Here is a 25750-nt window from a genome sequence, read left to right on the forward strand (position 1 = left end):
GTTTTCTAATCCAGTGCTTCAGAAAATTGAACCAGGATTAGTTTTTAAGTATCTTGATGTAAGAGCACACACAAATTACTGAAACAAGCAAACAAAAAAACCCAACCTTGTCAAGTCAGTATAGCCAAATACTGAAATAATTCTTTTTATGATATTGGCATTCCAAGTTAGATATCTGTTTATAGTCCGGATTTTAATGCTTTAGGCAAGTTAAAAATTTGTTTTCAGTGCTCCAGCTCCCAGTTCAATTCAAATGGTGCAATATTTAAAATGTTGGCTTCTCATAGACACTGTAAAGGTCTTGATAATAGTTTAAATTCCTATTTTCTCTTTCAGATTATCAAAATTCTTTAGAAGTCTGATGGAATTTTTAAAAGTGGGATTGGCAGCAATTACTTTCTATCCAGATAACTCCTTAAAGTACTGCAACAAGTATAGTCATTTTATGGTTCACACTGCTGTCAAAGTAGTTCTTTAAAACAGTTCAGAGAACTCAAAGAAAAAAAGGCACGTAGAAAGCAGTATTGAAATGGCAAAAAATTGAAAACATTTCAAAGCAAAATTGTTAATGAGCTGCTTGAGCTATATGGATATTATAAGTGCAATTAACTAGAAGCCAATAAAAATAATCAATGACAGAGTGCAGTCCTCTGGTACCAAGTGCCTTTACAAAGAGATGTCTGTGAAAGCAGCAAGTGATTAAAAAAGCCACCTTTCTCTGTGGGAGCAAGTGCTATTTTACACGAGCAGAAACGAAAACGATTTTCACTCTTTCTGAAGTTCAGCCTGTGGTAGTCGGTGGGAATGGAGAAGTTGCTGCCCTCGGCGGCGCCCCCACCCCTTCGTCCCAGGAATGTTGGAGGCAGCCACAATTTAATCAAAGGAAGGTAGGAGTTCAGATTTCAAAATGTAGCTGTCACATATCAGTGCAAACGACTCCTACATTAACACTTTATCAGCTTGTCAAGTTGAATCTTTTATCTCCTCTGGCGGAGGTGGGGGGTGGGCTGGGGGCTGCCCCTCCTTGAGAGGGTTGCCCTCAGTAGATCGGTAGGAAAGATGTTTAGTGTTTTTGTTGTGCCCCTCTGCATCCTACCCAGGGTCCCAAACGTCCCCGGGGAACACAAGGAGTTGTGAAAAGTAACAGCGCAAGTGGCCACTAGAATAATTCATTCCCTCCACCTTCTCTGTAGCACCTCCCACTTCTCCTCTTTTTTTATAGCCGTCCTTTCTCTCGGAAAATCTCAGGTTACTTGCCTGGGAGTTCTGAGACCTCTCGTTTCTGTCCTACCCTCAGCCTCCAATCCTTAGGAGACACCCAGCGCCAGCAATTGGATTGGGCAGCCTGTCTTGACACACCACTGTGCTGAGTGCTTGAGGACGTGTTTCAACAGATGGTTGGGGTTAGTGTGTGTCATCACGTTCGAGTGGGGATTAAGAGAAGGACGGCTGCCTTGCGGGAGCTGTGTGGTCTTCTCCAAGAGAGAGTTGCAGGCAGCAAAACTACTTTGCTTTTGGAACAAGAGGGATTCATTTCCAGCAGCCACAAGAAAAGCCGTTTTTACAGGTAAAGGAAAAGGCATTCAGTGCTTCTCTCTCTCTCTCTAACATAGTTTTGAATGGAATGCAAGCACAGCACACTTGTCAAAGCCAGTTGCTGCTGTCCTATCAAGGCTGCTATTGTACGGCTGACAGATAACAGCGAGCGGAGCTTGCTGCTGGGCTGTCCTTATCGTACCAGCACTCCAGCCCGGCTTTTGGAGGTGCAGCTAAGAAAATGTCTGTCGGAGCGGTGTTTGTGCTCTTTAACAACCCCGTGACATACTCAGAACAGGAGGTATAAATTGCTTAAAAGGATGAATAGAGCCAAGCAAGTGTTTATTATTTATTTTAGTTTTCAAAATTAGAATTCACTTTCAAACTGTTGCATTTTACTACTCCATTTATAAAGATTCCTGTGCGCGTCTCTTACTAGTTGTTGGCAGAGATGGAAATGCTTTCTTAACAGATTTTTGCAACGTAAATTATGTCCGCTTAAGGTGGAGCAAAGTGCTTTTCAATTTGGGGGGAAGGTTGATTCTAAAGTGGGAAAACTCCTGAGAAGGGGCTATCTACTGAGCGGACTGGGAGTAGCTAGATCTACTTTAAAACAAAAATGCTTAGAGCTACAAGAAAAGCAGAAAAGGAGGAAGTTGGAAAAAGCTCTTTAACATAGCCCTCTTGCAGCTGCTGGGGGAGCAGATGGAGGTAATTCATTTGCAGAGCTGTTTGTGAAAGTTTAACAAGTCATTGAAAACTAAAGTAGCATCCCTGAAATGGACCATTAAAGTCACTACTTTTATAGGTTTTAAATAGGGTATCTGAAGTGTTAATTAAATGTAAATAGATTTTTCAGGCTTGATTATAAGCAAAAAAAAAAAAGGTTTTAATTGGAAATTAGTCATTGGAAATTAATGGTCATCCGGTACTTAAGCAATATAAAATAGATTGTCAGCGCATATGTGCGTAGCCATTAACTTACCCCACTCTGCCAAAAGCACTCACCAGAATTAAATGGGACTGAATATGACAATGGGGTTTATATACTATGTTTCATGTGTGGTATAAAATAGGCTTTATAAATTGATGCCATATTTTTACAGGGATCAAAAAATAAAATTTATATTTTTCAAAACTATGGTCAAGCTAGATGAGTTACTTCTTTTGCAACTCTAGCAGACCTGTGATCCTGTAGCAGTGTTCGTATACCTGTGGTACTCAGGAATTCCAGGTCTTAACTGCCCTTTTGCATTTTATAGAGAAACCCAACACTGTCGTCACCCTCTGCAGGTGAGAGAGATTGTATGAATAAAACTGTATATAAGCCATTCTGAAATAGGATCTGTTTAGTAGGTTGAATAACAGGACTTATGGCTAGTGCTCTGTGACTTTAGTATTCAACTGCATAAAGATGCCAATAAATTTGTTTCAAGCTGTGTTTTATATATATATATACATATATATTTTGCAACCAGACAGTTGACCTTTTATCCTCTTCCTTAAAACTTTATAATTAAAACAATTTTTTTTTAGTGTGATGTGAAGTTGTTCAGAATGTTCTTTGGTAACAGTCTCAAAAATCTATTTCGATGGAGAAATATCCTCATAAATACTCAGGCAGTTTTTCTGACTGTTTATTATCCCTTATTACATAATCAAAGTAGTACTAAGTTCATAAGCCGAAGTCTTTTGGAATTCTAGTCATTCCATTTTGGCTTTACAAACTGGAACTGGGTTTTAAAAACTGAAGACGGAAAGACAAACTATGCTCAGGAGTAGAGGTGCGTGGACAGCATTAGTAGATCTGGTGCTGATCTACCAGGGCCATCTCTCACTACCACAGACAGACTTCAGGAGAAAGGAAAGTTTTCCTTCATGAGATGGGGCTTGGTGGCATTCTAATCCAAACAAGGTGCTTTTGAGCAACAGGAGCCACACGAGCATATGTTGCCAATGTTGCAGACTAATCACAAAAGTTTGCCTCAACAGGACTTAGAAAATCCGCGAGAATTTCACGCAGAAAAAAAAAAAGCAGTAGTAGGCAGGATGGAAAGATAAAAGGAAGTGCTGAGAAATGATAAATGCACACCTTCAAAAGACATTGTTCCTCCACCCCCCACCCCCGCAAGAAGACAGGGAAATATGAAGTTACTTAGTGAACTAAAAGTACGTGTTTAAACAGAGAGTGCCCACGAGGCAATCCCCGTTTCTTGTCAAAATCTAAATCTACTGTCTCGGATGGTAAACATTCAGAGACATAATTATGGTGACTTGTACACATCTCACTTTGACATTTGGTTTCTTCCTGACAGCGCTTGTGCTGGTTACACACGTGAAGTTCCCATCAGGACTGGAACAGCTGTAAAAGTGTTTGAGCACATGGGATACCCCTCCCAGTGAGGTTAAAAATAATTGGGGGGGGTGGGCAGGGCAGCAGCGGGTGGATGGGGAGCAGATTCCAGTTCGTTATCTAGGCATTCATTAAGATGATGAATCTTGGAGTCAAAAAGTCATCTGAAAGCTTGATTGATGAAAGTTACAATATTCATTTTTTTTCTTTTTATTAGAGAAATTGTGGGTTTAAAGAACAATCATGCATAAAATACAGGATTTCTGTATACTCTCCTATTAGTAACACCTTGCATTGGTGTGGTGCCTTTGTTACAACTGAGGAAAAGCCCATTTGATAATTGTACTATTAACTGCAGTCTATGGTTTGACCTAGGGTTCACTGTATAGTGTACTTCCATGGGTTTTTTTTTTTTTAAAGATTTATTTTTTATTTATTTCTCTCCTTCCCCCCACCCCCCCACCCCCAGTTGTCTGCTCTCTGTGTCCATTCACTGTATGTTCCTCTGTGACCGCTTCTATCCTTATCAGCGGCATGGGAGTCTGTGTCTCTTTTTGTTGCGTCATCTTGCTGTGTCAGCTCTCCGTTTGTGCGGTGCCATTCTTGGGCAGGCCTCACTTTCTCTCATGCTGGGCAGCTCTCCTTACAGGGCGCACTCCTTGAGCATGGGGCTCCCCTACGCGGGGGGGCACCCCTGCGTGGCACAGCACCCCTTGCGCGCATCAGCACTGCGCATGGGCCAGTACCACACAGGTCAAGGAGGCCGGGGGTTTGAACCGCGGACCTCCCATGTGGTAGGCGGATGCCCTATCCATTGGGCCAAGTCCGCTTCCCTCCATGGGTTTTTTAAAAACATTTTATTCTGTTACTGTCTATACAACCTAACATTTCCCCTTTTAGCCACATTCATATATACATTTAAATGCTGTTCATTACATTCACAGTGTTGTGCTACCATCACCACCATCCATTACCATAATATTTCCATCATTCCAAATAGGAACCCTGTACATTTTAAGCCTTAACTTCCCATTCGCTACCCCTACCCCATCCCCTGGTAACCTATTCGTTTTTATGGTGGAATAGAATACTAAAATACCCTGATCTCGTATTGTTTATTTGTTCCACCAAACTTGTGGTGGGACCTTCGTCAAGGAATTAAAAATATTCTTCTCTGTTTCCTTCAAAGGAAATGTGTGACGTCAGGGAGATCACCCTGGACACTTCCATTATTACAATAGAGACAAGTGGGAAGTGTGTGCAGAAAGCTGAGACATTTTCTATTTCCTTTCTTAATGATGTATCCATATAGGAATGAATAGGGACTTGGTTCTCTTGTGTTTTGGATATATTCTTTAAAAACCCATAAAGCTGCTATAGTATTGCAATTTCCCCAGACATTGCCATGTGGATGAGGCAAACCAATGGATCAGGACATCTGGCTCTTTTTTCCCTCGGCAATATTTTTGTGGGGAGATCATGGAGTAGATGTAAGGAGATTAAAAGTTTTAAGGAATTGGCTCTAAATGGAGTTTCATTATTTTTATCATTACCGTTGGCTTTGGGGGGGGAAGAGGCTCGTGTGAAATTAATTCAGCAGTCATATAGTAAATTCACCTTTACTTTAGGTTAGATTCATAACTGAAAAAGATATTTGAAAGAAGATATAGATGGTTTTGTGTGGAGAGAGTTTGTTCTGAAACATGTTTTCTATTTAAAATATTTTCAGTTCTGTATCAATATGCTAGGAAGGAGAGGATTTAGCTGGTGTTTTTTGTCTCTCTCTAATCTCTCTTTTCTCCCCCATCGCCAATCTGTCATCAGATTCTGTCAGTCTTTCCTTTAAAATGATTCCCACATCTGGCCCACAGCTACCACCCCAAAACAATGATCACCTCACACTTGGGTCATTACAACAGTCTTCTCTCTTCTCCACCTGCCTCCATTTCCCTCTCTGTACACTACTTGCATGTTGAGCTTCCATCAAAGCATTCCCGGATTGATAATTACCAAATGGACCCTTGTTCCCCACAGGATGAAGTTGGGGCTTCTCAGTCTGACTTTCTGGTCCTGTTATTTGACCTCAACTCACTTTTCCAACTACATTTCCCACTAAATTCCTACAACTTTAGAAGTCCACCCTTCCGTTCAGCTAAAGTAGCCAGCTCAATGTCCCCTCCTTCTGGTCTCTTCTCTTACCTCTCACCACTCTAGTTTTCCATTTCCTTGTTGGTGGTGTTAAAGTAATCACATGTGAGCTTCCTTCTGGTTCTACATTTATAAGCCTATGTGTCGCAATCCTCATCACCTCTATTTCTCATTCTCCAAGTTTCAGCTTAACTTCCAGGATGTCTTCCCCGCTCACCACATCTCTCAGTGATGTTTTCCTTCCCTTGATGCTGACCATTAGTCATTTTATAGATTGTGTTTGGCACAAGTCCCTGATCTTTTATCCTGCTTTATGATTTTCCTTTTTACCTTTTGACACCTCAGGTCTGGTGAAGTGCTTCAAGACAGAAGGTGTGTGTGTTGAATAAATCACCAGTACAGTCAAACATCCAAGGCACTTTCCTCTCTATTGTTATTTCACTGTAGAGTCACTAAAGTCTCTATCAATGTCCCCACTCCCCACTCATGAGAAGGGAGAAAAAGTTATGAAGTTCAATTGGTTTCATTTGGGGGAACTTTAGGAAAAATGCCACATAGGCAGAATGTGAAATTTTTGCCCAAGATTAGGTGTATTATATGAGAAATCTCCATCTATTTCAGTTTTCTATAACTATAGTCACATCTATTAGCTTCTTCTCCATCATCAAAGATTCCGTATAGGATTTGGAAAGCAGGAGAGAACAGTCTTTGGATTCAGACAGACCTGTGTTCTAATCCAGAGGCCACCTCTTACCAGCTGTGTTGCCTTGGGCATATCTAGATATTAATCTAGAATACAAGAATGTGCTCATCTCAATTAAGTCATTTTTAACTCTATTTATGGGGTAACTTCCTTTAGCCTTTTCCTCTGCCACTAAAGAAAGCAGAGAAAAGAGAGGCAGAAATTGGTGGGGGATGAGAGAACAACTGCCTTTGGCGTTTAGGGATTTGGAGCAACTGAGTTAATGGATCCGTAGGGACAGTGGTGACAGTTGAGTCCACATTGTAGGGAGCTGTGTCCAGGCTCCTGCATTTAAGGTTAATAAAGAGCAGTGCTGGAGAGGAACAAAGGGCTCTATCCATGGCCTTGCAGCAAGGGAGCTGAATTCACCAAAGGTTCATGTGTTCTCTTTTTCTCAACACATTATTGAGAAATAATAACTTGGCAAAACATAGTGGAGAGTCAGGTCAAGCTTTCAGAAGTAATTGGTAAAGGAAGATACCATTTAGACAAAACACGGGGCTGGCCCTTTGCCATTCTTCACCTCCAAACCCAATTTAATGAAAAGCTAAAAACAATCAGCTTGGGTTCTTTCCTGTTCCCAAGCTCTGTACCCACATCAAACATTGAAACTTCTACTCGTGCCCTTCTCCCAGGACAGCTGAGTGAGAAACTGTCTAACAGAGCACTGAATGCCACTTAGCAAATATATCCTCGGACACTGGTCATTCAATTCCAGATTTTAGGATCTTGGGAGAGATCAAAGGATATTCTTTCCAACTCTGCTCATCTGGTATGCACCTGCCCTAGGCCAAAAGCAGAACAGAAGCTGGGACTGCCTCTAGGATGACGAGCAAGGCAATATTTCTGGAGATCCCTTCTACCCTCTGGCAAACATGTTTACAGAACTTTCAAAGAGAAACACTAACAATTTTGTTGCCTGACCTCATTTTCAGCTGTAACTGCTAAGCTAGTCCTCTTTGCCCTCAAAATATATGGTCCATGTATCACTGTTTCATAGTGTATTAAACATTTGTTAATTTTTTTTAAAATGCAGCTCTTCACTTGACCTTAAAGGTAAAATGTTTCTTTTACCATATGCCTTTTTACTGCACAGGTACAAATCTGTCGGTAGCTATTTCCACATTCTCTAAAACATGACTTTAAGGGATTGGACTATTTAGCTGTGATACTTGAGTTTGAAAATTAAACTGCTACTGTGAATAAATGACAAGACACACTGTGTTGCTGGATGAAAATTCTTAATTGTAAAAAGTAGATTCTCTCAAAGTTAACCTACCCATTTCATTAATACTAATTCATCAAATTCTAACAGAAGGTTAAATGGCCAATAGGAACTGGTAAGAGCCCAAATGGCACTTGTTGAACACAAAATTAAAAAGATTCTAAAGTTCATCTGACAATAAACTCACATGTGAACCTCAGCATATTTGTAAGAAAAGAGTATCATAACAAGGTAGGGGCTTATCTTATCACATAGTCGAGAACATTATAAAACTACAAAATTGCTTTTTCTTCTCCAAACAATTGACTCTTACATAGATTTTCATTTACTTTTGTGTATTTTTGCTTTTGTTTTATTTCTACTTGGTTTTGATTTTTTTTCTTTTCTTGGCATTTCCCACATCATCAATTGTGCTAAAAATTGCTGTTGCTAGGTACTGGTTCTGTTTTTACGGTTAAATGAAACCCTGAACTAGTTTTTATTACTTAGTTGTATGGTTTTTCCAATCTCAAAATAGGGTTACTAATATATGGAACTTCCCTACTTCGTAGAATAAATACATATAGGAAGGCCTGAAACAATTTAATTTGGAGAATTCATGAAAATACCCTCCTGCTCCCACCTCCCCCATATTCTCATGACAATGAGGCAGTACAAAGAGGACAAATATTGTCTAATCTAAAGAAATTTTCCCATTTTTCTGAACAATAATATATTCTTCATAACCCAAATAGAAATCTGAATCACAGAGAGATTAGTTTATTGCTCACTTTTGTAGTATGGTGTTATATAACTCATAGGCACCACCTGCCGTATTTATTTAAAATGAAAGTGAAGGTCAGACTATTGGAAGATATTGACTACACTAGAGTCATAGCAAGGAAAGATTAATTGCGTTCAGAGAGTGCATTTATTGATATATTCATTTTGGAGTGTGCATCTGTGGATATTACCTTAAAATTTCTATCACTAATATGGCTTAGTACCAAAATCATCTTTCTTAATATAACATGTCCTCAGAATAGACTTCCTACCAGTTTAAAGCCTCTGCTTTAACCTTCACCTGCCAATAATCAATCTTCCCCTAAATAGAATGTCCTGGTGAACAGATGTGCTTTGCATTGCATCCAGAAATTCTTAAAACATCAGCTTTTAACTTTCATCTTATAAAGAGGGGAGTCCAGGACAAGTGAGGCCCCGACAAATCATGCTCTACTTTTGTCTTCTTGAGCGCTTCCTACTGTTAAGAGAAAGCACGGTGTTCTGAATATAGCTGGTAAATAGAAGTATAGGATATATTAATAATATTTTTTATTTGAGACACCTAGAGTCTTCACACATGTTAGCATATTCTTCTTGTTATGACAGCTATATCAGTAAAAGATGTGATGGATACACTCACGTAAAACAGCTTAATTTTTAAAAATTTTAAAAAAATTTTTTTATTTTTAGCAGTTGAGTTGATCTTGTATAGGAACAGCCATAATATGCCTTCCGAATAGAATCTAAGCCAAAAGGAACAGGCAAAATAAAACTATTGTTATCTCCATCAACTTGATAATTCATTTATTCCACATGTATGTGAGAACTTCCTGTCCTAGAAGCTGAGGGGAATACAAAATAAGTAAAAAGATACTACCCTTGTTCTAAAGAAATAGCTAGTGGAGCTGTGAGGAGAGACAAGCATACAGAAAAGTTTTTTCAGTAGTAACACAAAGAATTTTGTGGCTAAGTATCAATTATTAGTACTAACTCAATACAAGGGATAGCAACAGGTCTCCCCATTGCGGGAGCTGGAACCTAAACTGGGCAGGGCTTTGCTCTGGTAAGAGTACTGATTCATTTCCACCCATCACAAGAGGTGTGGTCTTGGAGAATGTATTTTTTCTCCTTTTCACTCAGTTTCCTTATCTGTAAAATGGGAATATGGTTAGAAAGAGTTGTTATAAGGATTAAATGAGAAAAAAGTATTCAACCAATACCAAGTTGTGATTAACCCAGAGCCTAGAACATAGAACATGCATGAACAGCTCGATTTTTTTCCCCTGGAAAAATGAGAAAGGGAACTCCTTGAGCTAAAGCCTTGGAATTGAAACTGAGGGGTCATTTTCAAATAAAGACATAACATTTTTTAATCAAAGAATTTGTATAGTTGCAATTTGAGACTACAAAGAAGGGGTCACTAGGCAAAGAGGAGAGGAAGAGGGGAGAGGGAGGGGAAAAAAGGATAGAGAAAATGAAGTAAGAGAAAACAAGGAAAAGGAGAGAGAGGAAGAGAAAGAGTGTGCTTTTCAGGACCCTCAGCTCTGTGCCCTTTTCTGTTTTAAGCATGTCATGTCATAGCTAAATTGGGCCAGATTCTAGGAAGAGAGATTTGGGCTTTACAGAAAGAAATGCCTTAAGAAGCTTTAAGCAGTCGGTTTTCAGGAATCTAGGAGAGAGGGCAAGAAATAAGATCAATGAAGAAAATTGGGAGGTTATCAGAAGTCCAAATAAGAAGTAAAATAGTGTTGCCTGTTCCCTTTGATGACAGGGAGAATGATAAGGAGGAAACCACAGGTTTAAGAAACCTCGTAAAGAAGTAAATAACAACTTGGTATTGGTCGAATAAGGGACAAAAGAGAGAAAGGTAACGAGCCGATACTGAGTTCTTAAGCCCTGGGGACCAGGTGCATAGTGGCACCACCTAAGAAAAACTGGGATGCTGGAAAGTGACTTTCATTTTTCAACAGGAGACAGTTCTAAAAAGACAAAGGTCATTATTAATGTTTATCTGTTATCTGTAAGTTAATGGACTATAATTGGGATAACATAATGCAAATATGGATAAATACATATGTGTGTGTGTATATATATCTTTTAAAATTTATATTTTTAAAAGAGACTTTAGATTACATAAATGTTATATTAAAAAATCTAGGGGATTCCCATATACCCCATCCTCTTTCCCTCCCACACTTTCCCACATTAACAACCTCCTTCATTAGTGTGGTACATTTGTGACAACTGATGAACACATTTTGAAGTATTGCCACTAACCGTGGATTGTGGTTTACATTACAGTTCACACTCTGTCCTGTGCAATTTTGTAAGTTATGGCAAAATATGTAATGGTTTGTAGCTGGCATTGCAAAGTCATGAAGGCCAATTCCAGTGTCCTGAAAATACCCCAATATTGCACCTATTTTTCCCTCTTCCTCCCCCTCAGAACCTCCAGTGGCCACTGCCTCCACATCAATGATAAAAGTTCTTCCATTGCTAAAACATCAGTAAGTTTATAGGAGAATAATATAAGTCTACTTTAGCTCATTGTTCATTCCCAAATCTTGAGGATTTTGGGATGGTGATGCCCACTCTGCCTCTAATTGAGAGGGAACTAAGATTCCATGGGGCACATGGATGGAAGTATGTTGCTTGCAGTTGCAGGCTCTCTCTGTTCCTTGGGATGGTCATTATCCATCATCATTTCCTTGTTAGTTGTTCTGGGTGAGGCCAGTTAACTGAAGAGTAGGTGTTGCAACTCTGGCCCAACTGGCACATGGATGGACTAAAGATTTAAGTCTCTTGATATGCCTATCAAATATAGTGCTAACTACAGAGTCAAATAGAAGGGGGCAGAGGAGCCATGTGTAGAAAAACCTCAAATGAGTCCTACTCTGTCACTCTGGGGAACATAAATTCCAAGGTAAGGCCACTGACAGGATGCCAAACTCCTGAGCTACCTGCCCTGCCTATAGTGTCTGTTTGTCTCTAGAACCCTCAGGAGACCTGCTGTTTGAGGTATTATTTACTTTGGCAGTCAATGAGATCCTGCTGAGACATGCATAAGCGTAACCTCTGGATGACCTACTGACTTGCTTTGAAATCTTTTAGCCATAAAAACTCATTTGTATTTACCATTTCCCCCTTATGGTCTAGGTCTTTTTCCAGGTACATTGCTAGTTGCACTTGGTAATAATCCCTTGTTGCCAGGGAGCTCATCCCTGGGAGTCATGTCCCATGCTGGGGGGAAAGTAGTGTGTTTATATGCTGAGATTGACTTAGAAAGAGGTCACGTTTGAGCCGTAAGGAGCTCCTCAGGAGGTAACTCTTGGACAACATATAATACTAAGCTGTTTCAATTTCAAAAGAAAAGGTTCATAAGTACAATCATCAATACCAAGGGCCTGTCGCAATGGTCCATCCTCTTTCACTAGTCATTGCCCCTGTACATGGTGGATTCTTGCTGTCCCATTAGAGAATGTGGCAGAACTCCCCAGCATGGGAATTCAATGTTCTGTCAGTTATTGAGTGTATCTTCACCCATCATGACAATGCCCCATGAACACTTGAACACATTCATATACCTTAGAGGCATGCCCAAGTGAACCCCCTTCCATACATCCCCCCATCACTGACACCCTGCACAAATGTTCTTCCCCTGACACAGTTGTGACTCTTCTGTGATCCAAAACCTCTCTAAAGTTAAAACCAAGAAAACAACCAAATAAAAATAAGAAAATGAAATAAGAATGATAGTTTAAAAAATAACATATAAAATACAAAAATTTTTTTTAAATTTTTAAATAAAACTTTTATATATCACCATAGGATCTGTTGTCTTGTATGTACAGTGACATTTTCTTCCGCAGGGTCCCCCATTGTCTTATTTTTTTTTTATTATATCTTCGAAGAAGCTTTAGTTACAGAAAAGTCATGTAGAGAATATAGGGAATTCTCATATACCCAACGTTATTACAACTGATATACAAATATTGAAATATTGTTACTAACCATGGTCAATGATTTACATTATTATGATTTACATTTTGGACTATGCGCTTTTATAAATTTTGATGAAATTTAAATTGGCCTGTACCCATTATTGCAAGATCATGAAGAACAATTCTAATGCCTTAAAAATGCCCTATGTTTCATCTATTCTTCCCTTCCCCTTCCCTCAGGACCTATGATAACCACTAAGTTACACTTTTTTTTTTAAGATTTTTTATTTATTTCTCTCCCCTTCCCCCTGCACCTCCCCTCACTCCCCCCGTTGTCTGCTTTCTATGTCCATTCACTGTGTGTTCTTCTGTGTCTGCTTGCATTCTCGTCAGTGGCACTAGGAATCTGTGTCTCTTTTTGTTGCGTCATCTTGCTGCATCAGCTCTCCGTGTGTGCGGTGCCACTCCTGGGCAGGCTGCGCTTTTTTTGCTTGGGGCGGCTCTCCTTACAGGTTGCACTCCTTGCGCATGGGGCTCCCCTACGCAGGGGACACTCTTGCACGGCACGGCACTCCTGTGTGCATCAGCGCTGCGTGTGGGCCAGCTCTCCACATGGGTCAGGAAGACCTGGGTTTGAACCGTGGGCCTCCCATATGATAGGCGGATGCTCTATCAGTCAAGCCAAGTCTACTTCCCAAGTTTTCACTTTTTGAACAATAAAATTCATAGTTACTTGCAATAATATTGAGGACTTAATACATTGGTCTGTTTTCTTTTATCAGTCACTGCCTATGTTCTCGAGAGACTCTTGCCCCTCTAATAGGGACCAAAGCAGGCATCCCCAGGATGGGAATTCAATATCTTCCTGTTTATTGTGTGGGTCTCCACCCACTGATATAACACTCTATGATGAGATGAGCACTTACATATTCCAGAGAAGCATGCCCCAGGTATGCCCTATACTGTATGTCCCCACCCCATATCCAACACCCTACACCAGTAACCCTCCCCTGCAGTATTTGCCAAAAGAACATTCCTAATGTAGTCTTAACCTCAGACCTGCAAATCCCCAGAGTTCACTTGTTCCTTCCCCTGGCCGCCCCCCCCCCGCGCCCCGTTCCATGGATAGTCCAACCCAACACCCCACCCTACCCCCCTCACAGACCAGCACCATCAAGATATATGTTTAATACTGCAAAGAGAGGTAAAAATCTAGTTTTTTTATAACACGCTTACATAGTCCTCCTTAGATAAAGGATTTTTTTTTTCTCAGATTAAGAAAATGGTTAGCAAACAACAATTCTAGTGTTTCTAAGTTTTGTGGGAAAGTAATGAATTTTCCATACAGAACAACAAGCTACTTCTACAGAAGACCTCTAATTCTCTTCTTTCAACTAGGAAAATGCTGCAGAGAGACAAAAAATTTAAAGAGAGCCAAGAGGCAAGAGATGAAATATTTAAGTTGCTTCTGTTCCTAAACCTTCTGATTCTACCTTAGAGAGGGCTGACACTCTTACTGCAGGATATATGAACTTTACCAATGATATGGACACTTCCTTCTTCAGTCTCTACAAAGACAAATCATTCTTTTTTTTTTTTAAAGATTTATTTTATTTATTTCTCTTCCCTTTCCTCCTCCCCGTTGTCTGCTCTCTTGTGTCCATTTGCTGTGTGTCTCCTGTGTCTGCTTGCATTCTTGGTGGCACCGGGAATCTGTGTCTCTTTGTTGTATCATCTTGCTGCGTCAGCTCTCCATGTGTGTGCAGCACCACTCCTGGGCAGGCTGTGCTTTTTTTCATGTAGGGCAGCACTCCTTGCAGGGTGCACTCCTTGTGCGTGGGGCTCCCCTACATGGAGGACACTCCATGTGGCATGGCACTGCTTGCGTGTGGCAGCGCTGCACATGGACCAGCTCACCACATGGGCCAGAAGGCCCTGGGTTCGAACCCTGGACCTCCTATATGGTAAGCAGATGCTCTACCAGTTGAGCTACATCCACTTTCTGCAAATAGTTCTTAATGTGAAGGTTTGAGAATGGTTTCCCCATTCTCCTGCCTTTATTTCTGTCCTCTTGCTTTGCCCTTTTTAAAATTTATTTTTGGTCACAGTACATTTTAGGATCCCTTTCAAGATGGTTCTGAATAGGAGAGCAATGCTTTAGTTATGCCCTTATAGTAAATTAGATTCAATGGACAGTTTTTTTCAGGATTAGGTATAATTTTTATTAGAGGTAGAATATTGTGTTTACAATTTCAAACACTTGCTCTGGATATTGGGGGCAACATGATTGATTGAAAGAATACAGAGTCATCAAGATTTAGAATTAAAATGTAGTCCTGTTACTAGAAATTTGCAGGAATAACATTGACCGGTGGAGACTTGACAACCGTTTTTGTTCCTCAAAAGAGACTTGGGTTGTGTTCAAGTTTTTAATGAGTACTTTGGCTTGTTTTTATTTTATCCAACTCAGCTTTCTGAACCAAGGTGCCTGCTTTCTAAGTCAGAAATGCCAGCCTGAGTATCAGCACCTGTAATCTATTTCTCACTCAGGGTTGACAGGCATGAGTAACTAGTTGGCACGAGCCAGTTTTTTTTGGAAACCGTTAATGGCTGGAGACTGAATGGGTAATTCTTGAGACATCCAATGCAGTGAAACAAGGGGGAAAGATATAAGACACAAGCACTTTAGTCAGACCAAGCACAGTCATTGTTAGCAAGTCCCCAAGACGGGCTGAGTTGCCTAGCCTAACACGCGGTCTCCCTCTTCTGGCCCCTGATTAGGTCATGGGGCGGTGTCCCTGTATGAAGATTAGCACAGGAAACATAAATTGCTCTTCCTAAGGTTCCTAATTTCAGACTGTCTAAATTCAGATTTCAATTCAGGATTCTACTCTAACATGTTTAACGTCTAGATCTGTCTTATAGGTACAAAGAGACCTTGTGTTAGAGAAGCATGGCCCTTGTAAGAAAAGAAAAATAAGTGGAAAGGAAGGGGAAAGTAAGAGTGTCAGTGCAGTCACACATGCTCTCTCATACGGATTCAAGTTTTTGGACATTATATTAAGGACAGAAAACAGAGGCAAAATAAGCTATTTGATCAACTTCGTGTATTACTGTTATTCTCACTAGCCTTTTTGCTCCAGAATTAGCTATCTATTGATCTACCATTAGTGGTCAACCAGTACAGTAGTCTCAGAAGTGGAATTGGAGATGTTCCTACAATTGTGTCTGTCATAACCCCTTAGGAAACTTACTACTTCCTCCATTTGACTGCCTTGTTGCTTTGGGTAAATCATTTTATGCTGAGTAAATAATAAAATTGAAATGTATATACTATTTATCATTCCCTTGATACATTTTCAAGACTTAAAAAATGACTTAACTAAGTACATATTACTAGCAATGAAAGAAAATTTGCTGAATAATGATAAGAGTGTTATAGATAAGAAAAAAGGGAGGGTGGTATGGTAGAAAAAACACTGGAAACCTGGATTCTAGAACTTGGCTACAACTAATAAGTTTGACTTTAAGGAAATTAGTTAACCTTTTTGGAATAAGCCACCAAGCATTCCATACCTTGCCTTTATTTTGTAGTTCTCCCCACCGAGGCTACCATTATACTCCTCCTTTGTTGGTAAACTTGGGATGGGGGTGGCCAATTTTCCAAAGCATCTGGCCCATCATCATCTTTTAAGGTCTTCTGCTATTACCACCATCTTCCTTCCCCCTAAACCTTCTGCCCTTTACTAGCTGTTCTAATATCTCCTGGATTTATATCATTTATTTGTACCACCAAGCACTTGCTCATACTATTTTCTGGAGTGGGACTGCCATCCCATCATGATTCTGCATGTCCAAATCCCACTCATCTTTGAAGAAAAAGACTCCAGTCCCATTACCTCTGTGGAGCTTTTGTTTACTTACTATTGAACCATCCATAGTTTTCTTCTCTATGTGCTCCCTTGCCACTTATAATCTTACCCAATTTTTATTCTTAATTATGTACAATTTTGCATTTATTACTATTCATAGATTTTTAATATTGCTTCTTCTACTATATTATTAGAAACTTTGAAGCGGAAGTTGAGTTTTAAACCTCTGCAATTATCAAGCTTAACTTAAAGGTAGTGCATCCAGCTCATGATACAGGTCTTCATTACATAACTACAGTTAGAAAGTTCAAAGACCCCCTCTCAATCAGAAACAGAGTGGGCATCACCATCTCCAAATCCTCAAGATTGAGGAATGAACAAACATAAGGCGGGAATGCAACTATGAACTAAAGTAGAATTATTATTATTATTCTAGCAGTGGAAGAACTTGTAACATTGATATAAAGGCACTGGCCACCAGAGGTTCTGAGGGGAGAGAGAGAAAAGAATAGGTATATCATGGGGCATTTTGGGGACATTGGAATTGTCCTGCATGACATTGCAGTGATGGATACAGGCCATTATACATTTTGTCAAAACCTATAAAATTGTGCAGTGCCAAGTGTAAACTATAATGTAAACTATAGACTATGGTTAGCAGCCTTGCTTCAGTATGTGTTCATCATTTGTAACAAAAGTACTGCACCAATGAAGGATGTTGTTAATGAGGCAAAGTGTGTGTGGGGGGGTAGGGAATAAGGGAATCTCTATATTTTTTATGTAACATTTATGTAATCTAAAAGCTTCTTTAAAAAGAAAAAGAAAAGGTCAAAGACACCTGGGGATGGTAAATCACATTTTAGTCATTGATTAAATTTTAGGAAATAAATGCACAGCAAATCTGCAGCTATACCTGACATTCTTTTACGGGAAGGTGCTATCTCATGCATGGCTTCTCTGGCTCAAATATTTTTCCATCTTCTACACACATTCCTCTCCAGGGCCGCATTTGGGCAAGTTGGATTTCATTCAGGAACAGATACAAATACACAACAGGCCAACTAGAATTCCCATCTTACTTGATTAGATGTGAAATTGTGTAGCTGGATATCACTCACATGCCAGACACACAGGGTTCTGCGTTATCAATTAATTTTTCTTGAAAACTGCTGAATTGAGATTGTGACAATTCTGTTTTTAAAGACCTGTAAAATTATGGCCAATCCAAGATTTCAGGGATAAGTTCAGATATATAGACCTGTCCCATCTGAATGAATTTATGCAGAGTGTAAATTAAAACGCACTATAAACTCCGTAGTAAATCCTGTTGTTAGTGGATAGTGGGATTTGATTGTAAACGTTCTCTGTTTAGGAATTGCCTTCTCATTTGTAGGGCAATTAGCAAGTGAGGTGAGAGAGGCTTTAAATTACTTAGCAGCAAGAAGAAATTATCTCACATTCTATCAAAGCTTCTGGATCTTGTTCTGTTAAATAATTGTTCTTGTTCTGTTAAATAATTTAGAATTTGGGATGGATTTTCTAGGAGGGGCATATAAGATATCATAGAAACAGAATGTTACAGTTAGATCTTAGAGCTCATTCAAGTAAAGTCCCTCTTTTAAAAAGTCCCTCTTTTTACATCTGAGGAAACTGAGGCCTGCGGCTATTGAGGGATCTTCCTAAAGCCCACAAAACTTCTTCCTAGCAGACAGAGAGCTATAACCCAGGTTTTCTCAAAAAGGTATAAGTCAGTGAAATTCTACAGGACTAAAGTGAGTTCGTGTGTCAATTTTACATCAGGACCTAACGAGGTGTTAACTCAAGTCCCTTATTGACCATGGACCCTCGTACTGGAGTCCACAATGAGTAATCAGGTGCTGTAAAGAATGATTGTAACTAGAAAGCACGTATTTCTTATGGGAAATTCATCCTATTGGAAATAACTAAGCACTATGCCATCAGTGAACTCAAAGTACACAGCTTTATTATAAAGAAGCTTTTTTTGTGGGCATTGTTTAACCTTTGTTGAAAGAATACTGCCCATATGATGACAATATTAACCACCACTCCTTCAAAGTGTTTTCACTTGAGTTACCTCATTGAAACTTGCAGTATTTGGTAAGCAGAGCAGACAGGCCATTTTTACACCCCAGAAAACGGAATCTGAGAGAAGACAGGCCACTTGCCTGAGTCTAAATACTAAGCCAGCTACTCAGTGTTAGAACTCATGTTTTCTGATTCCTACACCACTGCTCCACACTTCAAGTGGTTTGAAACATCTCATAATTTTATCGATATTATGGACACCTATTGAGTTACAATATTCGAGCTGTCCTTCAGTAATGTCAGCTTGTTGAAAAATAAACCTTTAAAATACTTCATTTACTGAAATTTTCCCAAAAGAAGTAAAAGAACAACATTCCTAGTAGCTTGATAAATTACATGAATGTATATACGATTATATATCTACATAATTTATGTTTAAACTGCTTTATGTGTAAAGGAAGTAAAATTAATCATTACTGGTTTATAAATTATTTCATAGTTAACTTACGTTTTTTCATTTTTCACCATAAGGAATAGCATTTTAAGGATTCAAAATAAAGATTTCTTTAGAATACTGAAGTGTGGTTTTAAGTTTTTGAAAAATAGCTTTGTTTTTAAACTTGTTCTCAGTCCTCTTTTGGTTGTTGTTAAGCACCTAAAAGCAGTCATTATGATTTTCAGAGCAATGAAAGAAATATGTCATAGGAAAAGGCATTTTAATTCATAGTTTTAGGTCATTGGTCATGTTTCAATACACTGGAAAATGTGATTGCAAGTCTGGTTAGAATTATAAAGAGATCAGGCTTAACAGTATTGCAACTTCTGATGAAAGGGAGAATTCTATTGAGAACGTGAAGATAATGTGGCAGAATAATTATCTATTTTCCTTCTTGCCCAACCTTATTACAGTGGATGCTGACGAAAGAGTCTGTGAAAAGTTCTTTCTTTGGGCTATAAGAATCCTTTCGTGCTATTTTCAACTAAGTCTGTACACTGAAAACTTCTGTAAAAACAATGCTTTGCTATTTCCTATTTGTATCTCAGTTGTCTATAATGAAAATAAAGTGTGCCATTTTCACAACTCAAAAGAACAACCAGATGAAATCAAGCCGAATTCTTACTAAACTCTTCACAGCTCTATTGTTTGCCAATGAGCAGCAACTGCCTTTTAATTACTATGACCTTTTCTCAAACATGGCTCATAATCTCCACCAAAAGACAACATAAAATGGCAAACTGTTAAAATAAAGAGCACAATACAAAAAAGATTCATGTCCTCCCAAAAGGAATACAACTAAACAAGCATGACAAGAGCTAGAGGGCATCTTTCCACTTTCTCTAGCTTCCCACAGACACGCTTAAATGGCTCTAATTGTATGCTTGTTATGCAAATAGACAGCGGACTTTCTTAGTACTCTACTATAATTCGTAAGTTATTTGAAATTTTATGTAATTTGATTTTTCCCATAGTTTACGAAATATATGCCCCTTAATTCTATGCCACAATTTATACTTTCCTAAGTGCTTTTAAAATATTTTATTTGATTTTTGACAACCTTATGGAGCAAGTCACAGCTGAGTACCCGTGCCCATTTTAAATTATGAGAAACCAAGGCACATTCTTAGGTAATACACACCTAAGTATTTAGGGGTGAAAGGCCAATGATGTGTGCAACTTACTCGCAATGGGTTCAAGTAAAAAAAATAAAATAAAACAGAGAGAGAGTGAGAGAAAGAAAGAGGGAGGAAGGGCAAGTGAGCAAATTGTTAACAATAGAAGAATCTAGGTAAATGGTGTACAAGTATTCTCTCTTCTATTCTTGCAACTTTTCTGTAAGTTTAAAATTACTTCCAAATTCAATTTTTTTAAAAAAGGAAACACACAGTAATTAAATAATACTTACAAAGCCAATTGGAGGTATAGTGAAGAACTAGTATCCAGTTCTATTTTTCTACAAATCCTCCAAACCTATAACCTATATCTCTGTATTAATGGAAAAGTAATCTCCACTTTTACCAGTCAGTCATCAATTATCAGTACCACAGACCAAGGAGAACTCAATGATAATTTAATAACCTTTATTTATATCATATTACACATTGCAAATAATCTTTATCAGCATTATTTTATTTCATCCTTATAACTGTTTGCATGGAGTAGATAGAACAAGCTTATCAGACCCATTTTACAGATTAAGAAATGGGCTGTGAAGGTTACTTGTACCATTTATGTTCACAGCTACTAAGTGGTGGCGCAGTCTAGACAGACACCTAAGTTCTAAAATTCCAGAACCATTGCTTTTCCTAAATATTCTGTTAACATTCCATGCCTTTCACACTCCTAATGATCTAAAGATTTCCAAGGCTCGCGTTGCACTTGACAATGGAAAAATAAAATTTTTTAAAGAGCAAAACAAAATGAGAAAGATGCTTATATTTTACTTACTAATGTTATACATAATATGAGCTAAGATTTCTTTGAAGAGCTAAGAGTTAAGTACCTACCTGCTGTGTGCAAGTAAGTGCTTGACATACGTTATCTAATTTAATCTTTGCAACATCCCTATGACAAGGAACTCTTGGACCCCATGTTGCAAACAAGAAAACATGCTCTGAGGACTTCTAACCTGAAGATGTTACAGACTTGGAAAGTCCCAAGTGGGACTTAGAACCGGGTACTCTGAGTCCCAGCCCTATGGCATTAACTAGAGACCTTCCAAATTTTCCCTTTTTTCCCTCTAAACTCAGTTGATATTGTAACAAATTTCTTTTCCATATACTCAGCAATTTTTATAATTCTGCAACCAAAAGAAATCTTTCCAGGAATGTAGTTTGTATGAAAAAAAAGTATATAAATATGCAGTCACCATATCTTATTTGCATCAACAGCAGTCCCTGGCACACATTAAACATTCAGTTAATGTTGTTAAATGAATGAGTGGTGTTTGGAGTTCTATAGTGAAAGGACTTTAACACATCATGATTTATATATTTAGACTCAAGACCTAAAAATTAAATTCACCAAACCTCAGCTTCACAGCAAAGTACCCAGTTCAGTTTCAAAGCCAGAAAAAAGAAAAGGAAGAAAAAATCATCCTTTTCAGTGAATTTTTAAAAGCAGTTTTATTGAGATATATTTATTACTATACAATCTATCTAAAGTGGGCAATCGATGACTTCTAGTATAATCACGGTTTTGTGCACTCATCCTCACAAAAAATTTTAGAGCAATTTTATTACTCCAAAAGGAAATATTCTACATCCCTTAGCAGTCACCTCTCAATCTCTCTATCCTTCCCCAGCCCTACCTAACCACTAATCTAATTCCATCTTAATAAAATGATTTATATTTACATTTTATATAAATGGAATCATACAATATGTAGTAGTTTGTGTCTTTTTTCTTTCACTTACTATAAGGTTTTTGTTTTTGCCTATATTAACATCTTGTAACATTAATATACATTTGTTCAGTTTCAAAGAAAAACAGTCTTTCTTATATATGCCATATTACCCATATTCATATTTCACATGAGGTTTTACTATGCTATACAGTACCATGTTAACATTTAACAGTGAGTAGTCTAATAGGTGTGAAATGATATCTCATTGAACTTTTGATTTGCATTTCCTAATTGCTAGTGATGTTGAACATTTTTTCATGTGTTTTTTCAACTATTTCTTCTTTGGACAAATGTCTTTTCAAGTCTTTTGCCCATTTTTTAATTGGGTCATTTGTCTTTTTATTGTTAAGTTGTAGCATCTCTTTATCATGGATATTAAACCTGTATCGGATATGTGATTTCCAAATATTTTCTCCCATTTAGTCAGCTGCCTTTTCACACTTTTGACAAAGCCCTTTGCGGGCAAAAGTGTTTAATTTTGAGGAGACTGCATCTTTCTATTTTTTTCTTTTGTTGCTCATGCTTCATCCCACATCACTCTTCTTTTTTAAGAATGCTTTTGCTTGTTCAGGTGCACTTTCCCCTCCAAATAAATTTGGTAGTTGCCTTATCTATTTCTGTAAAATTGGCTGTTGGAATTTTGATGGGTATTGCATTGAATCTACAAATCAGTTTGGATAGGATTGACATCTTCATGATATTAGTCTTCCAATCGATGAGCACAGAATGTCATTTGCTTAGGTCTCCTTTGCTTTATTTTGGCAGTGTTTTGTAGTTTTCTAAATATAGGTCCTGTATTGCTTTGGTTAAAGTGATTCCTAGGTATTTGAGTCTTTTTATTGCTGATATAAATGGAATTTTTTCCCTGATTTCCTCCTCAGATTGTTCAGTACTAGTGTACAGAAACATTACTCATTTTTGTGTGTTGATCTTGTATCTGCCACTTTGCTGAACTTGTTTATCAGCTTAAGTAGTTTTGTCATAGACATTTCAGAGTTTTCTAAATATAGGATCATGTCATCCGGGAATAGTGAAGAGTTTTACTTCCTCTTTTCCTGTTTGGGTGCCTTTTATTTATTATTTTTGTCTAATTGCTCTAGCTAGACCTTCTAGCACAATATTGAATAATAGTGATGACAGTGGGCATCCTTGACTTCTTGATCTTAGAGGGAAAACTTTCTACCTTTCCCCATTGAGTAGGATGTTGGTAGTGGGTTTGTAATATATGCCCTTTATCATATTGAGGAATCCTCCTTCTAGTCTTATCTTTTGAAGTATTTTTATCAAGAAAGGATGCTGGATTTTGTTAAACACCTTTTCTGCAAACGATTGAGATGATCATGTGTTGTTTTTTTCCTTCAGTTTGTTAATATGATGTGTTATGTTAATTGATTTTCTTATGTTGAACCACACTTGCATACCAGGAATAAATCCCACTTGGACATGGTGTATAATTCTTTTGATATGCTGTTGGATTCTACCTGCAAGTATTTTGTTGAGAATTTTTACATCTATGCTCATTAGAGAGATTAATCTGTAACTTTCTTTTCTTATAGTATCTTTATCTGGCTTTGGTATTAGGGTGATGTTGGCTTCATAAAATGTGTTGGGTACTTTTCCTTCCTCTTCAATTTTTTGGAAGAATTTAAACAGAAATGTTGTTAATTCTTTCTGAAATGGTTGGTAGAATTCACCTGTGAAGCCATCTGGTCCTGGAGTTTTCTTCGTTGAGAGATTTTTTTTTTTTTTTAACATTTATTTTATGTATTTCTCTCCCCTTCCTTCCACACCCCATTGTCTGCTCTCTGTGTGTTCTTCTGTGTCCACTTGCATTCTTGTCACGTGGCACTGGGAAACTGTGTTGCTTTTTTTTGTTGCATCATCTTGTCATCTTGCTGCTTCAGCTCTCTGTGTGTGCGGCACCACTCCTGGGTGGGCTGCACTTTTTTTGCACAGGGCGGCTCTCCTTGTGGGGCGCATTCCTTGCATGTGGGGTACCTCTACATGGGGAACACCCCTGTGTGGCACGGCACTCCTTGCGCACGGCAGCACTGCATGTGGGCCAGCTCACCACAAAGGCCAGGAGGCCCTGGGTGCCGAACCCTGGACCTCCTATTTGGTAGGCAGATGCTCTGTCAGTTGAGTCACAACTGTTAGGAGATTTTTGATGACTGATACAGTGTCTTTAAATGCGATCAGTTTTTAAGTTCTTGTATTTCCTGTAGAGTCAGTGTATGTTGTTTGTGTTTTTGGAATTTGTCCATTTCATCTAGGTTATCTAGTTTGTTTACATACAGCTTCTCATAATATCCTCTTATGATTCTTTTTATTTCTGTAGGGTGAACCATAATTTCCCTCCTTTCATTTCTGATTTTATTTATTTGCATCTTCTCTTTTTTCTTCATTAGTCTGGCTAAGGGTTTGTCAATTTTATTGATTTTTCTCAAAGAACCATCTTTTGGTTTTGTTGATTTCCTGTATTTGTTGTTGTTGTTGTTGTTCTCAGTTTCATTTATTTCTGCTCTAATCTTTATTATTTCCTTCTGCTTGCTTTGGGATTGGTTTGCTGTTCTTTTTCTAGTTTCTCTAGTTGTTCAATTAAATTTTTGAGTTTAACGCTTTCTTCTTTCTTAATATAGGTATTTACGGCTATAAATTTCCCTCTCAGGACTGCCTTTGTTGTATCCTATAAGTTTTGATAAGTTGTGTTCTCATTTTCATTCGTCTCAACCTACTTACTAATTACACTTACAATTTTTTCTTTTGCCCAATGATTATTTAGTAGGAGTATGCTATTTAGCCTCCACACATTTGCAAAATTGCCCCTTTCCTTTCTATTATTGATTTCCACTTTCACTCCATTATGATCTGAGAAGGTAATAATTTCATTTTTATATTTATTGAGTCCTGCCTTATAACCTTACATGTGTTCTATCCTGGAGAAAGATCCAGGAGCACTTGAGAAGAATGTATAACCTGCTGTTTTGGGATGCAGCATTCTGTATATGTCTGTTAGGACTAGCTTATTTTATCATATTGTTCAATTTTTCTGTTTCCTTGTTGATCTGCTGTCTAGTTGTTCTATCTAATGATGTGAGTGGTGTGTTGAAGTCTCCAACTATAATTGTGGAGATGCCTATTTCTCTCTTCAATTTTGCTAGAGTTTGCCTCATGTGTTTTGGGGGCACTCTGGTTAGGTGCATAGATATTTATGATTATTATATCTTCCTGATGGATTGTCCCTTTTATTAATATATAATGGCCTTCTATATCTTATAAATTTTTTGCATTTAAAGTCTGTTTTGGCCAATATTAGTATAGCTACCTCTGTTCTTTTTTGGTTACTATTTGTTGGAGTATCTTTTTCAACCTTTCGCTTTCAACTGGTTTGTGTCCCTGGGTCTAAGGTAGGCAGCATATGGATGGCTCATGTTTTCTTATCCGTTCTGTCAGCCTATGTCTTTTGATTGGGGAGTTTAATCCATTCACAGTCATTGATATTACTGTAAATGCCTTATTTACTTCTCTCATCTTATTTTTTGGTTTTCATATGTTATATCTTATTTTCGTCTGTCTTTTCACTCTTTTGTTTGTCCTTTCTGCTAGTTGTGCCTTGTACACTCTCCTCCAAGCTTTTCTCTCCTGTCTTTTTCTGTAAGAGCTATAAGGCTCTCTTTAGTATATGCTTACTGCAAAGGTGGATTTTTTTTTTTTTTTTTTT

The 25750-nt window shown here is 38.2% G+C and overlaps 1 protein-coding gene across 4 annotated transcripts in view; it reads left to right on the forward strand.

Moving 5' to 3' along the window:
- The first annotated feature begins 1236 nt into the window (after positions 1-1236).
- SULF1 (sulfatase 1) overlaps positions 1237-25750 on the forward strand; it is a 212043-nt gene continuing 187529 nt past the window's right edge. For 3 of the 4 annotated variants that reach the window (XM_058275629.2, XM_071207847.1, XM_071207846.1), the window contains exon 1: positions 1237-1567. The gene's annotated coding sequence lies outside the window, so the exon portion shown is untranslated. The remainder of the gene's footprint in view (positions 1568-25750) is intronic. The other variant, XM_058275624.2, reaches the window with a different exon arrangement.

The sequence above is a fragment of the Dasypus novemcinctus genome, chromosome 14 (assembly GCF_030445035.2).
Source record: "Dasypus novemcinctus isolate mDasNov1 chromosome 14, mDasNov1.1.hap2, whole genome shotgun sequence".
Lineage (NCBI taxonomy): Eukaryota > Metazoa > Chordata > Mammalia > Cingulata > Dasypodidae > Dasypus > Dasypus novemcinctus.